A 16,402-nucleotide genomic window follows, 5' to 3' on the forward strand; every position below is an offset into this window, starting at 1 on the left:
ATCATTTCATATAGTTTTCTCCCCAGTATCAGACAGTGTCCTCACGCATGCTCATGAAAATACATAGAGTTTGTTCCATCCCTTTTTCACCCCCAGCACCCAGCTGATCTCCTCCAGATGTCCTAGAGATACTTCACATTCACTATTTCTGCTCTTACTCGCACCTCACATCTACTCCTCCTTTTATAGGGGCCAGTGAATGGTGCCAGCCCCCTAAGCTTGAACTCCAAGAGTTACCCTCCACTCCTGTCTCGTCATCACCCCACCATGTAGTCAATGAATGTGGTTTTGCCAATGTCGCCTGCATTCTGTTCTTACTTTCCACTTCCACCTTCTCTGCCCTAGCTTCGGCCATTATCATCATAGGAAGGCCCCAAATTGCCCCTCCAGCATTCCCTGCTATTCCTCCTATACCCGTTCGCCTCCAGTACCGCAGAAATCGTTACTACCGATCAAGCAGGCCAGGCCCTTTCACAACTCTAAGCTTTTGTACGTGCTATTCTCTTTGCCTGAAATATAGTTCCTCTCTTCTTTGGCCCCAAAACTCCTCCTTGTCCTTCAAGAGCCAGCTCAAAAGACACCTCTCCTTGAGTCATTTATTCACTCCCGCTCCTCTGTTCTCCTACTAAGTTCTGTTCACACTTTGTTCACAGTGCTGATCACATCGGTTTACACTACCGTCTATCTCCCCCACTGGATTCCCCCTAGGAATCTAGTAATCCCTGCAGGTGCTTGCTATGGATGGAATTGTGTCCCTCCCTCAAATTCATATGATGAATCTCTAACGCCCAATGTGACTGTATCTGGAGATAGGGTCTTTAGAAGATAATTAAGATTAAAGGATGTCATGTGGGTAGGCCCTAAACCCTTAGGACTGTGCCCTCATAAGAGCAAAAGGTATGTGAAAACACAGTGGGAAAGTGGCTGTCTGCAGGCCAGAAAGAGGCTCACCAGAATCTGACCATGCTGGCACCCTGATCTTAGACTTCCAGTATCCAGAGTGTGATAAAATAAATTACTGTTGTTTAAGCCACCGAGACCATGGCATTTTGTTATGGCAGCCAGGCTGGCTACTACACTGCTTAATACATGATCAATGCATTTTTGAATGAATGAGAAAGAATGCAACAGAAGAGGAAGGGATGGAATGAATGGGAAGAGAAAGTAAAGTAAGAAAGCTAGAGACAACAAGAGGAGAACAAGAATTAAGGAAGCAGGAGAAAGAAGGCAGAGGCTGGACGTGAGCTCATGAGGGATCCTTTTTTCTGTGGAGCCCACATTGCCCATGCCCCGGGAGCCACTGCCAAGATGGAGGTAGATGGGTACAGACCCCAGGGCCAGGGCTGAGCATCCAGGCACAAGATTTTACATACGCCTGCATGTATATATACATAATTTCCCCCTGGAGGGACCAGGCTGTGCTTTTCTCAGAAGCTATGTGTCCTTTAGGAAAGGACCTGGCACCTGGGGCTTTCGGAGGGAGGCACGTTGGCTCTTTGGCTGGGCAACAGCTGGGTGCCCTTGCTTCCCCAGTCAAAGGTGGCTGCCGTCCACACCCAGCTGCAGGAGCAAGGAGAGTGTTTACCCAATGGCCGGAGTGTCCTCAGAGGACTCGGCTCTCAGTTACACAGCAAACAGCTGGCTCCGGAGGGGCAGCGTCCTGGGCGCTGCGAACTGGCAGCTCCAGCGATGTGTCAGCCTCGCCCAGGAAAAGGCTTCCTTCAACCCCCAACGCTCCCCCCGGGCTGGGAGGGGGGTGTTCTCACTTATGAGCTGGGACCTGACAGGTGGCTTTTTGCAAACGCTCGTTCCGAGAGAACACCCCCCCCCCACGCCCCCCGCCCCAAGACGAACACAAAGTTTTCTGTCGCCCAGGGCTCGTCGAATTGGTTTCAGACTTCGGCCACCCGCCGCAGCAGACAGCAGCTGTCTTTCCAGTAAGAAGACATTTCCTGGCGGGGAAGCCGAACAGACAGGCGGCGGCGGCGGCGGCGCAGGGCTGTGCCAGCCGCCCGGGAAGCGACGGCCTCCCTCCGCCCCAGGGGGGCAGTGCAGCGCCCGCCCGTGCTCAGGGGCCCGCAGCCGCCCCTCGGGGCCCGCGCCTCGGGACCCGCCCTCCTCGCCGCCCCCCCCCCCCAAACTCCCCCCCTCCCGCCCAGGCGCCCGGCCGCACGCGCCAGGGCACGAGGGCACCGTGCGTCCCAGCCGCGCTCCCCCGCGCTCGGGGTGGAGGGGGTCCCGGCCCGGTCCGAAGCATCAGGGCTCCCGGTCAAAACAGGGTCCACCTTTTTTTTTTTTTTTTCAGGGTCCACCTTTAGAAACCAAAGCAATAACAGAATTGGAACACATTTCAACAGCCTTTTCTGCCTGGGTGGGGGAGCTGGACGGATTTGCGGGGGGGGTGGGGTTGGTGGTGGAGAGACTTGCAGGGAGGCGCGCGTTCGCGAGCGGTCCCTCTGTGCCAGCTCAGTGCTTGCAATGCCAGCGAGCATCGCTAGGCCCAGCCCTGCCGTTCGTTGGGTGCAGGGACGTGACGGGACCGCCGCGAGGGCTGCTTCTTTATTCTATTGTTCCCACTCGTCAGAAAGGGCTCCTAGCGAACATGTCCTGCTAGTCCCAGCTTTCCCGCTGACATGGAGACCTCTGCTTTGCTATCGCTCTTCAGGACGGCGGTTTGGGCCCATGCTAAGACCTACTTTACAGTATCTATCAGAGTGGCAAAGCGCTGAGGCAGCCGTTCGGTTGGGACGTGTGGAAGAGTGGAGGGAAGGAGATTTGCTCCTACCCAAGCGGCCGCACACTTCGCTGGAAGCTGGAAGCACCACCCAAGTGTACACTCTCCTGCCTGACTCCTTGGCGGTGCTCTTCAAACACTGTTGCTTGGACGAGTCACTTGGCGCCCTTGTTAAAATACAGATTGTGATTTAGAAGATCTTGGTAGGGCCTGACACTCTGCATGCTTCAGGAGCTCCCAAGGGACACAGCTGCTGTCTGGACCACACTTGGAGGAGCAAGGAGCAAGGGGAAGACATTGCTCTTCACTGCAGCTGCGCATTAAAATCACCTGGGGAGCTTGAAACACTTGAACTTCACTAAGAGCATAAGTCTTCCATGTTCTCACTACAAAAGAAGGTGCCTGTGTGAGGTGATGGATATGTTAACTCGATTGTGTTACCATTTCCCAGATATACCTATATCAAATCATCACAGTGTACACCTTTATTTTTTATTTTTTATTTTTTTTAAAGATTTTATTTATTTATTTGACAGAGACAGCGAGAGCAGGAACACAAGCAGGGGGAGTGGGAGAGGGAGAAGCAGGCTTCCTGCTGAGCCGGGAGCCCGATGTGGGACTCGATCCCAGGACCCTGGGATCATGACCTGAGCCGAAGGCAGTCGCTTAACCAACTGAGCCACCCAGGCGCCCCCACAGTGTACACCTTTAAAAACATCATGTTGCACAATGTAAATATATACCGTTTTTATTTGCCAATGGTACTGCAGTAAAGATGGGCGGAAAACTAATTAGGCCGGCTCCCCCACCCCCAGATATTTTGATTTAATTGGTCTGCGGTAAGACTGGGCTTTTTTTTTTTTTTTTTAAGGTAAGCTTTTCATGTGATTTTTATGGGCAGCCAGGATTGAGAACCACTCACCCAAGCAGCTGTGAGGAGGGACATAGGCTGTAGCCAGGGACATTGATTCAATGCTGTAGGGTTATGACCAAGATGAGGAATTCAGTTTGTGATCAGTGAACGTATTTAGTCCATATGGTTTCAAATACTTCGTTTTGCCTCACATTCATTCAATCATCAAGTCTTTACTGAGGCATTACATGGTGCTGGGCACTGAGCTAGCTACCAAGGATGCAGCAGTGAGTAAGACTGATGTGGAGCTGACAGTCCCGTGATGTAGACGACAGTAATCGAATAATCGCCAAAATCGATGCAGATGCACAATTGGAAAGAATCTGATTTAACATGTACCTGAGGAGAGTAAGGGCAGGAAAATGACAATCAATCACCTGCAATCTGAAGGATGAATTGTCACTAATAGGTGGAAGGGGATGGGTTCTAGGCAGAGAGACTGGAAGTAGGGCAATGTGCCCAGAATGCAGCCAGGGTGGTCATGGGGCAAGATGGAGCTTGAGAGGTAGAGAGGTATCTATGAAGATCACAGGTTCCCAGAAAATTAAAATCCCCAGGGTACTTTAAAAAAATAGACCCATGCTTGGGTTCCAACCCTGAGGTTCAGTTTTACTGATCTGGGATAAGAGTGTGCACTTAACAGACCCTAGGTAGGAGGGGTCAAGGCTGAGCTCTTCAATGAGTATGCAGAGGGTAGGCTTCTGTGCTGCGGGTTCAGATTCGGGTCTGGGTGCTCTGGGTACCAAGACTGGTAACACAGGTAGGGGAGCTGGGATTTTTTTTTTTTTTTTTCAAAATGGACATGCGTGCCTTTCACAGTGCCTAGACAGAAGGCCACTGCCCACCTCAAGCCGATGAACTGCTTGGGAGCAGGGCCAATGCATTGCTTCAAGAAACAGCTGTGGATCAGCTCAAGTGTTCGAGCAAGTATGCAGATGAACTTCCAGAATAATGGGCCTTGGAGTGTGAAAACATGACATTAGGCTGGACGGTTGGAAGATCTGATGTTTGAGTAGCACGACCTTGGGGCTGGGGCTGGAGCCGAACCAGCATTCTAGCCGGAAGGAGGAGGCAAGGTAAAGGCGGGAAGGTGGGAGGGATGTAGCACTCCCAGGGGACAGTGAGCCATCTAGTCTAGCTGGTAGGGGCGTTCAGGAAGGAGTTTGAGACCCCACTGCCTGTTCTGATCCCACTGGTCCTACTGCTCATTTGATAAACCAATTCATAAACACATCATAGTATTAGAAGGTGACACTGTTGGGGAGAGGGGTGCCCTGGTCCAAGAGTGACTAGAAAGGGTCTGCTCTGTTAGACTTAGGCTCAAACTTGCAAATGCGTAGGCTCCCCTTGGAAGGAGTCACCTAGGAGGGCTGGCAACCATTGCAACCAGACTGTGTGTACAGCATCACGGGGCATGTGGCCTCGTTTTGTGTGCCACGGACCCCTTAGCTGTCTGATGTTGCCTACGGGCCCCTTCTCAGAATAATGCTTTTAAATGCATAAAATAAAACATAAAGGATTATAATGGAAACCAATTATACTGAACTACAGCTATCAACATATTTGTAAAATGTGTAGTATAGGTGCCTCATTATTAGCACATGAAATAACAAGATCTAGCAGTGGGGCGCCTGGCTGGCTCAGTTGGAAGAGCACGCGACTCTTGATCTCGGGGTTATGAGTTCGAGCCCAATGTTGGGTGTAGAGATTGATTAAATACATAAAACTTAAAAAAGGGGGGGGATCTAGCAGTAAGTCTTAGAACCATTTCAAAATAGTGATGAACATATTGATATTTGAAGAAGAGATCTACTTCAAAATATGTGTGATTTCTATTGGGGGCCAAGTCATAGGTCCTCGGGAGTTCTGGTGGATTGTTGCCTGCATTCACGATGGAAGGAAGTGCTAAAATGTAGTTACCAAGAGAGCAGACGTAAACAGGCAGTGTTCCCTATCCAAGTTCATGAACCCTCTGAATTCTAGCCACAGACCCCTTAGAAGACCGGGGACCCAGGTTAAGGACCCACGTCGCCTTCCTGATGCCCTTCTGTGGGAATCACCCTTTGCTTCAAGTGCCCTCACTGGAGCTCTCATTGGTGAGGGGCAGGGGTGGAGCTGCTGCCCTGCCTTCTCTCCTCTACACTCTTAGAGCCCACATCATGTGGTTTTCTCTTGTGGCAGGTGGAGGGCTTTCCATCTCCAGTAGGGTTCCTCTTTTCACACGTGGCAACTGCACATCTGTTGAGCACAGAGCTCTGCACTATGCCTCCGCTGCTGGAACAGCGGCCACAGAGAGCAGAGAGAGAGAGAGAGTTATTAGTGATAACACCTACCACTTACCAAACACTTTTTACATGCCAGGTCCTGCGTGGGCACCTGATTCAGTGAAGATTTCCTGAGCGCCTGCTCCATACCAGGCACTGTCCTAGGGGCTGTGGGGATGGCAGTGAATAAGACAGCTAAACTCCCAGCTCTCACGAAGCTCACACTCTAGTGGGGAGGACAAATGGCTCTAGAGAGTAAATAGGTAAATGATGCAGCATGCCAGCTTGTGGGAAGTGCTTTGGGGGAAACAAAGGCGAGAAGGGGGAGGTAGAGTACCTCTCGGGAAAGGTGGGCGCAGTGTCAAACGGGGTGACCATGGAAGGTCTCAGTGAGGAGATGGACATTTGAGACCAGACCTGAAGCGAGTGAGGGGTGAGCCTTTGCAGGCATTTGGAGGAAGAGCATTCTGGGCGGAGAGAGAACAGCTTTGCCAAGACCCCGAGGCCAGAACGCAGAGGAGGCCTGTGGGGCTGGAGGAGAGGAGTGAGCAGAGGAGGAGTAGCAGATAAGGGCAGAGGGGAAGTGGGAGGATTTGAACGGAGCCCCCCTCCCCAGCAACGCTGCTAGGGGATAATAGCATTATTTCCATTTTCAAATGGGGCATATGGCTCAGGAAAGCTAAGTGCCTTGACCGGTGAGCGACAGAGTGGAAACTTGTAGGGCTCACGCCTTCTCCTTCTCCTGTGGCCCCAGACTCAGAGAAGAGTCAGCATGTTCTTTACTTCCTTCTGCTGCTTCCAGACTATTGTTCCTTTGTCACTTCCCAAGGACCGTACACTGCTCTGTGTACCAACTCCTCCTTGCTGTCCACCTATTTTATCCAGCAATGCCACTTTATTGAGCACGTGCTGGGTGCCAGGCACTGTTTTAGATGCTGAGAAGAAAATGACAAATAAGAAAAGTCAGCTCCTTGGGCACGTGGGTGGCTCAGTCTTTGAGCATCTGCCTTTGGCTCAGGTCATGGTCCCAGGGTCCTGGGATCGAGCCCCGCATCGGGCTCCCTGCTCGGCGGGGAGCCGGCTTCTCCCTCTCCCACTCCCCCTGCTTGTGTTCCCTCTCTCACTGTGCCTCTCTCTGTCAAATAAGTAAATAAAATCTTTGAAGAAAAAAAGAAAAGAAAAGAAAAGAAAAGTCAGCTCCTTGCTGTCATGGAGCTTTTTATTCTAGTGGGTGGGGGGAGACAGGTGCATAGGAAAATAAAAAAAGAAAATAGTCTTTAGTAATCAGAGCCACGCAGAGAGGAGAGAGTGACTACTTTATAGAAGCTGGGTGGAAATGGCCTCTCTAAGGAGTTGACGTTTAAATTGAGATCTGGGGGAGAACATTCCAGACAGAGGGAGGTACTGAGCAAAGGCAAAGGAGGGTAGGAGCTTGGCACGGTAGAGGAACAGAAGGCAGGAGGACAGGGAGCGATAGAGGCCAGGGCGGCCGCGCAGGGGCCAGCTTGGGCAGGGCCTCGTGGGTTAGGAGCACACGGGGGTCCCCTGGAGTGACTGAAGCAGGGGGAAGGACACAGGATGGTTCATATTTTCAGATCGTGCTGACTTCTCTATAGAGAACGCATAGGTGCAGAAAGCGGGGGATGGAGAAAAGTGAAAAGATTCAGGATGTGTTTGGAGATCAAGTCAAGCAGACAGGCTGATGACTGAATGTAGGGCGTGAGGGAAAGCATGGATTCAAAGACAGCCTCGAGCTTTTCGAGCCCCTGTTGGAGCAGCTGCGTGGCTGGAGATGCCATTTGCAGACCCGAGGAAGGCTTGGGGGAAGTGTCAAGAGTTCTGTTGTGAACAGGTTCGCCTGAGATAGTAATGTCAGACAGGCAGTGGGATTCAGGAACCTGCGGTTCCAGAGAGCAGTCGAAAACTTAGGCTGGTTGAGGGAATGAATGGATAAAATGTGTTCTTAGAGCTCTGGAATCAGACAGACTTGGGTTCAGATTTAAATCCTGGTTCTGCTACTTACTAGCTGGACCTTGAACATGTTATTAAATGTCCGGGAGCCCCAGCTTCCCCAGCTGTAGAAGGGAGAGCGCAACGATAACCTATCCCGTCGGGCTTACTAAATAAGCCACGTGCGGCGTTTAGCACAGTCTGGGGGCATGCTGAGCACCCAGTAAGGTGGTGGCTGTTTTCATATTCAAAGAAGCATGATGTAGGCCCCGAAAGGGCCAGGCTTGAAGGGACATTTGAGAAGGCAATCCCAGAGGCTGGGTCAATGGAGCTAGGCTGTCGTGTGACAGGCAGTAAGCCTCATGGTTAGGTGTTGCCCTCTTGAGCCAAAACTGTCCGGGTTCATAATCCTGGTTGAGCCACTTACTAGCTTAATTAAACTCTATGTGCCTTGGGGCTTTAAAAAATTATTGATATTTAATCTCTAAAATAGGGATAAAAATAGACCTACCTCATTGAGCTGTTGTGAAGGCTGAAATGAGATAACCCATGGAAAAGGTTGAGGACAGTGCCTGGTGCACACCAAGGGTTCCATAGGAAGGAGCTATTATCACAGGGACACAGGAGACAGACAGCTGTAAATAGGCTTCAGCTGTGTCCTTGACCTCCCTCCAGAGAAGACAGTATTCAGCCCTGGCCCAACAGCAGAGCCCATTTTAAATAGCTCGGCCCTCCCAACATTATCTTCCTATTTCTCCCCAGCTGCAGCCTTCCAGTCTTTGCAACTCTCTGCCTAGCGTGTGAGCCTTTGCCAGGGTTGGTGTGGAAAAGGCCAACTCCTCCACTCGAGGACTGCAGAAACACAGCCCCCTCTCACTCCAGGGGAGGTGCCAGCCACAGGCTACGGGCAAAAGGAGTCCAGGTCCCTGAGCTGCCTGAAGTTGTGTAGGAGCAGAGAGAAATAACCAACTGAGACAGTCCCAGAGGGCCTGCAGGCTTTTCTGCTCAAATGCTCCCTTTGTTGCTAAGAAGCAAACCTACCCCATCCCCACTGGCACCAGCCTGCCCATTGTTTTCCTAAGAGACCATCCCTAGCCAAGAGCTAGGACTACCTCTGTCTTACAGAAATGGCAGCCTGGAGACACCGTTGCAGTGGGAGTGTCATGTAACCCAAATTCTCCACAGCTAAAGACTCGAACAGGGCCTGGGGTCAGGTGTCCTGGGCAGACCCATAAAAGGCCCAAAGGAAGTCACTGAATGCCTTTGGCGTGGCTTTTCTACTGCACTCAGGTACCTGTGGTGATTACGGCTCGAGGCCCTGACATCTGAACAATGGGCACAAGGCTAATCTAATCTCAGCTCCATTTGAGCAAAGTGATGAGCCTTGCGGGTTTGTTCCAGAGGGGGGAAAGCATGAAATATCCCACCAGGAAGATAGAGCAGAGATTTGATAAATAGCTGGTCTTTCAGGTAGGTGGAGGTGGATGGGTCTGAAGTGGAAAGGGCCAGAGGGGCCTGTTTGGTACTTTGCAGCTTTGGGCTCTGAACCTGGCGAGTAGACTGTGTGCCTCTGACTTGTCCCCCTCCCCCTCCTGTCTCCTCCCCTTGTCAGGTACCTCCTTGGGGCTTCTCATCACCTCAGTGCTAACCTTCCACTTGGCTGAGAAAGAGGAAGGACTCCCCAACTCTGTCTTCATTCACACATTTTTCTCTCTAGAACCTTCTCTCAGCATGTCTTCCGCTCAATCATTCTCCCTTTGCTTAAGGATAAAGTTCCAACTTCTCTGAGGCATATCACCACAAAGGAATTTTTAGAACTAGAAAGGTCTTTCTAAATCATTTCATCCTAGTATCTTGTCTTTACAAATAATGAAATCAGGGTTCAGAGACAAGTTTCCTGCCCAAGGCCCCACAGCAAGTTGTTGCCAGGGCCAGACCTAGGAACCCAGCTCTCCCGACTCCCAAACCAGTGTTCTTTGCACAGCAGTACCCTGCTTTCACCAACCTCACTTGTCACAAAGCCAAACGTTAGTGACTTAAGACGACAGCCCTCATTTTATTAGTCTCATGGTTTCTGTGGGTCAGGAATGGGTGGCTCAGGCTCAGGGTCCCTCAGAAGGCTGCAGTAGGAGAGTGACTGGAGCTGGAGGAGTAGGGGCTGGGGAGGATGGGGCTGGGGCAGCTGGGAACAACCAGGCATCTCTCTCTCCATGCAGTCTCAGAGACTCTTCCTGTGATTTCTCCATGGAAGTTAGTTTGGGCTTCCTCCCAGCATGGTGGCTGTCCAGTGAATCACACAGTGGCTCAAGGCTTCAGGAGTGAGTGTGGCAGCAAACAAGGCGGAAGCTGTAACCCCTTTTACGACCTAGCCTCCAAAGTCACTTAGCCTCATTTCGGCCATAATCACGAGCCTACCCAGCTTTGAGGGGAAGGACCATGGCCCCTGTGTCTCAGTGGGGGTGGTGTCAGAGTCGCCCTGTAAGAAGTGCCTGTGGGATGAGAGATCTGGTTGCAGCCCTCTTGGAAAAATACTACCTGCCACCCCAATCTGACTTCCCACTTTTCCCTCAGACGAACCTTCTGCTTCAGCCCGCCGGGCTCCTCCAGTCCCTTCAGACAAGCCTTCTGCTGTCTTGGGTTTTTTCCTAAAGACTCCCTTGAGCATCACAAGCCGCAGTTTCACCCATTCAAGGCTATAGACACTTTCATGTTTAATAGGCCAAAGAGTTGCTCCACACCCGGTCGGGGCCAGTCTGACCGGGTTTCCACATCTGGGCCCTAACCATCTGGCTTCTGTTGGCCAAACTGTCCTCCTCATTCTTCCAGGGTCACAGACTGTCAGGTTCACATGGCTTCTGGACATAAAAGGCTAGACATAGCGCAGGGTCTCTTCCGAGGTGGGCGCAGGTGTGCGCCCGATGCTGATCACAAGGCCCTGGCAGTCTGAGCAGCAGTGGCAATCACATGTGTTGGCAAAAGCCTTTGGCTGGGAATCAGGGAACCAGGGTCCCTCCACCAGCATTCTGGCCAATTTGATGCACGCATGACCTGAAGCAAACCCCTTAATCTCTCAGTGGGCCTCAGTTTCCGCATTTCTGCAATATGAAACCTAGAGCTTGCCCTTCCTACTTTGTGATGAGCAGATAAAATATAGGAAGGCCCCTTGAGAGCGGAAAATGCTTTTAAATGCTCATGATTCTTGTATTTGTTTCTTCTCTCTACTACCTCTTCTTTCTTCACCAGCATGGAGACTCCAGGAAGTGGCTGAGTTGGTGGGTGAATGGTTCTGGAACTGGTATTGGTCAACAGCCTTTCCCTAGACACATATGGTAGGATTCAGGAGGGCGGGGTTTTGCAATATGGCCATTCCCCAGTCTCTGAAGGGCTGGCTCATCCTGGGCAGGAGCTGAGGCTGAGCAAAGGGCTCAATTCAGAGCTAACAATTTCTCCCTGTCCTGCTCCAAAACCCCCCAGCCTATTCACACTCCCAGGGAACATGCCACATCTGGAAGAAGGTGCTGTCTCTACCCCCCAGTTAGAAAGTGAGGCTACTAATTAGCTGTGTGGCCTTGGGTGAATTCCTTCCCCTCTCTGAGCCTTCATTTCCTTAGAAAACAATGGTCTCATCACCACCCCTGCTGCTAGAGAAGAGTTTATTTCTTGGCTTCAGCATATCTATTGTGCAGGGGTGGCATGTGGTCTCTCTGGAGCTGGAAAGCATTAAGTCAGAACAGTCTTCATCAAAACCATACACAGTTTCCCCCAAATAAAAGGGCCCCCCCCCCCGCCCAGGCTCCTTCACCTCGTGGGACCTAAGAGAGCTGGCTGAAGCAGAGTGTGGGCCCAGGAGTTAGCAGTTCTGGTCATGTGATGTGACCTTGGCTAAATCAGACAATCTCAAACCCTTGGAGCTAGAAGGCACCTACCAAAATCCTCAAGCAGAGCAGTTGTCAGCCTCCAGAATGAACTTCTCAGATGACATTCACATGGGGGACCCACCGCCACTCCAAGGTTCGGGGCAGTTCTCTGTTAGCTGAAACTTCACCTCTCTTCCTCCTACTCTAGAAAGCATAACACGTCTCTCAATTTATGAGACTGGTGCAAGTGCACAAAGGCTGGTCGTCACAGCATTGTTTGTAACGTGAAAACTCAAAGCCACCTAAATATCCACCAGCAGGGGATCGGTTAAATAAATTACAAGACAGCCATTATTATGGAATGTTATGCAGAGATTTTTTTTAAGTGCACATAACAATATGTATGATACAATAGATATGTTACACGCAACTATCTTATTTTTTTAGGATTTTTAAAAATTTATTTGAGAGAGAGAGACTGTGCGTGCAGTGGGCAGGCAGAGGGAGAGGGAGAAGCAGACTCCGAGCTGAGCAGGGAGCCCGATGCGGGGCTGATCCCAGGACCCTGAGATCATGACCTGAGCCAAAATCAGACACTCAACCAACTGCGCCACCCAGGGGCTCTGCAACTATCTATTATTACAAGTAGGTTCATATACATGTAATGTATGTACTGTATATATGTTAGAGTCCTCCAGAAAAACAGAACCAATAGAATATAGAGATAGAGAGACAGAGATAGAGAGATACAGAGATTTATTGTGAGGAACTGGCTCATGCAATTATGGAGGCTGAGAAGTGCCACGGACTGCCATCTGCAAGTTGGAGACCCGAGAGAGCTTGTAGTATAATTCCAGTCTGAGTCCAAAGGCCCGACAACCAGGGGAGCCCATTAATGGTCTAAGTCCCAGTCCCAGGGCAGGAGAAGACCAATGTCCCAGCTCAAGCAGGCAGACAGAAAGGGAACAAGTTGGCCCCTTCTCCACTTTTTATTTTATTCAGGTTTCTTCAGGATGATACCCACCCACATTGAGGAGGGCAATTTACTTTGCTAGGTCCACTAATCCAAGGACCAATCTCATCTGGAAACACCCTCACAAATGCACCCAGAAATGATGTTTAATCTGGGCACCACTTAGCCGGTCAAGTTGACATAAACAATGAACTATCACAGTAAGCAAGTACATAGACAAAAGCTTAGGATACCCAAAACCCTTAAAGGTGATTGCCTTCAGAAGAGGGCCTAGGATGAGAAAGGAAGCTCAAGGAGTTCTTCCAAAATACCACGATGGATTTTTCCATCGTGAATTTATTCATCAGTTTATTCTCTAATTAAAAATGCAATTCCGGGGCACCTGGCCAGCTCAGTAGGTAGAGCATGTGACTCTTGAGCTTGGGGTGGTGAGTTCGAGCCCCATGATGGGTATGGAGATTACTTAAAAATAAAATCTTTAAAAAAAGGCAACTTAACAATAAAGCAGATGAAAAGGGACACAGAAACAGATTAGTGGTCCCCAGGGTAGGGATGGCAGGAGGGAGGGGTGGGTGCAACGCTGAAGGAGCCACGCCAGGGAGCTCTTTTATGGTGGCAGGTACGCAAAACTACACACGTGATAAAATTGCCCAGAACTATACACACGAACATGCACACACACAGGAGGGCATGGAGAGACCTCATGAAATCTGAACAAAGTCTGTAGTCCCGCCACTGATATTGTGCCAATGTCTCTAACTTCACTGGATTTGACATTGTGCTATAGTTATATGAGTTATGTGAGATGTTATCACTGGGGACGGCTGCGTGAAGGGTACATGGGGCCTCTCTGTACTGTTTTTGCAACTTGTGAGTCTATAATTATTTGGAAATAAGTAAGAAAGGAGAGACACAGAGATCTCTTTGAATTTTTTAAGGTGATGGAAATGTTTCCTCTCTTGGATGTGGTGGTGATGGTTACATGACTATACATTTGTTAAAACTTATTGAACTGTACATGTGAAAGGATGGATTTTAATGAATGCAAATTATGCCTAAAACCCAATTTTTATAAAAAACTCACACCAGAGGACAAATGGATGGGAGTGATACTACTGTAGGAAGAACTGCTCTAACTTATTATTTTTTTAGTGTTTTTTTTTTTAAGATTTTATTTATTTATTTGACAGAGACACAGCGAGAGAGGGAACACAAGCAGGGGGAGCGGGAGAGGGAGAAGCAGGCTCCCCACTGAGCAGGGAGCCCGATGCGGGGCTCGATCCCAGGACCCTGGGATCATGACCTGAGCCGAAGGCAGACGCTTAACCACTGAGCTACCCAGTCGCCCCAGAACTGCTCTAACTTATTAACACAAGTAAATTGTTCACAAACTTTTGCATTTTGTGTTTAATAAAAACTTACGTCAACACGCTCCACAGTAACCAGCAATGCTCACACTGGGGTCCCCATCAGATGATCAGCTTCCCCCAGGGACGGGGAAGCCCTCACTAATACTGGAGCCCATACCAACTATAATAGAGAGTTCTGTGTGAGGTGACTGATTAGCTGTGAGGCCTTGGCTGTCTTACTTCCCCTCTCTGGGCCTTGGTTTCCTTAGAAGCAGATGGACTAGATGACCTCTCGGGTCCCCTCTGGCTCTAACATTTGAGTTGTTAGAAATTGGAATTTGCCTCCTTGTGACTATTGACCTGGTTCTGCCTTCTGGAGTCCCCCAGAACTTGGCCTCATGTGACAGTAATAGCCAGTCCATCACACGCCAGAGGTCGGCTCCCCTGCCCTGCACATTATCTTCATAGCACATGGAGAGACAGCATGGGGCAGGAACGATGATCACAGGATCTGCAGTCAGGCGGCCTGGAGTCTGACTCTGGATCTGCCACTTCCCAGAGCCTCAGCATCCTCTCTGTATAAAGGGATTAATAGTACCAACTCGGAGGGGAGGGGATACGGGAGTAAATGACATAATGTATGTAAATCCAGATGTGGGGTTGGCAGAATAATGGCTCCCCAAAGATGTCCACATCCTAATCCCCACAACCTGTGAATGTGTTAGGTTACATGGCAAGGGGGTATTACGGTAGCTAATCAGCTAACTTTAAAAGAGGGAGATTAGGAAATTGGTCCAGTTTGTGCAGATGGCTTCAATATAATCATGACAGTCTTTATAAGTGAAAGAAGGAGGCAGGGGACTCAGATTCAGAGTTGATGGGACATGAGAAAGTTTCTATTAGCCAATGCTGGCTTTGAAGGTGGAAAGGCATCAGGAGCCAAGGAATGTGGGCAGCCTCTAGAAGCCAGAGGAGGCGAGGAAATGGATTCTTCCCTAGAGCCTCCAGAAGGAACACAGTCCTGCTGACACCTTGGTTTTAGCCTAGTGAGACCCATTTTGGACTTCTGACCTCCAGAATTGTAAGAGGACACATCTGTATTGTTTTAAGCCACTAAGTTCATGGTATTTTGTTAGAATGGCAATAGGAAACTAAAATGGGATGGCTATGACCCCCTCCTGACTGGTCTGCCTATACCTACCTTTGCCTTGCTCCAATCTGTTCCTTACAATGCAGCCAAAATGATGTTTCCAAGACCCTTATCTAACCAAACCACATCTTTTTAAAAGATTTTACTTATTTATTTGAGAAAGAGAGAGAGAGAGAGAGCATGAGCAGGGGGAGGGGCAGTGGGAGAAGCAGACTCCCTGCTGAGCAGGGAGCCTGACACGGGGCTCGATTCCAGGACCCCGGGATCATGACCTGAGCCGAAGGCAGATAGACACTTAACCAACTGAGCCACCCAGGTGCCCCAAAACCACCTCTCTTAATACAACTCTTCTCCTTGGTCTTTAAATGTGCCCCAGGACCTTTGAACCTGCTGTCCTGTTTGTTTAAAAGGTGTCATGGTCCCCTGCGTAACATTTAGTTAGCCTTCATAAATTGGTGCAGAGATGAAAATGCCTTTTCGTCCAGGCAGGCTGCCCTGATCCTTGGTCTGCATCAGGTTCTCTGGGCAACTGCCCTCAGAGCACATTGCACACCTCTGCAGTATTTGTGGGTTTTAAAGCAAATACCTGTGTTTATCTGCCTTGGGATGTATTGCCTGTCTTTGCCCAGCAGGCTATAAGCTTCCCAAGGGCAGGGACAATGTCCGTCTTACCTTGTCTTGCCAGCATCTGGCACATAGGAAACACTCAGTAAATGGCGACATTTATCACTGTTTTATTTCTGTATTCTCACCATTGTAGTCACTCTGTAGTTGGCAGTCCTCTTTAAAACGTGGTGCCCCTGCCGTGACCTAGTCCTCCAGGTGGCAAGAGCATCGCAAAATGGAAGCTGAATATGCTGTCCCTGCTTATGGGGGGCATCCCATTTCTAGTAATGCAGCTGAAATCTCTGTTCCTGTGTCACCAACCACAGTACACTCAGCTTCAGCTGAGCTTGGGGCCACCCACCCGCACGCCCCAATATTTGCTTCCATCAGAACATCTGTCAAGCTAGCTTTCCTTGTCCTGTTTCTGTCCGGTTGCTCCTTGTCACCTAAACATTGAACGTCCCTCTCGTCCCTGTGGGGTTCTGTCGTCTGGCGTTGGGGTCCTTGTTCTAACCCGTCTAACTCTTCCTCAGTCCCCATTCAGCCGTCCGCCATGTTAACCAGCCCTCTCAGCCCCATGTCAGCTGCACCCCTGAGCAATGCGCT

This window comes from Mirounga leonina, unplaced genomic scaffold (assembly GCF_011800145.1).
Source record: "Mirounga leonina isolate KUSES-001 unplaced genomic scaffold, KU_Mleo_1.0 Mir_101664, whole genome shotgun sequence".
Lineage (NCBI taxonomy): Eukaryota > Metazoa > Chordata > Mammalia > Carnivora > Phocidae > Mirounga > Mirounga leonina.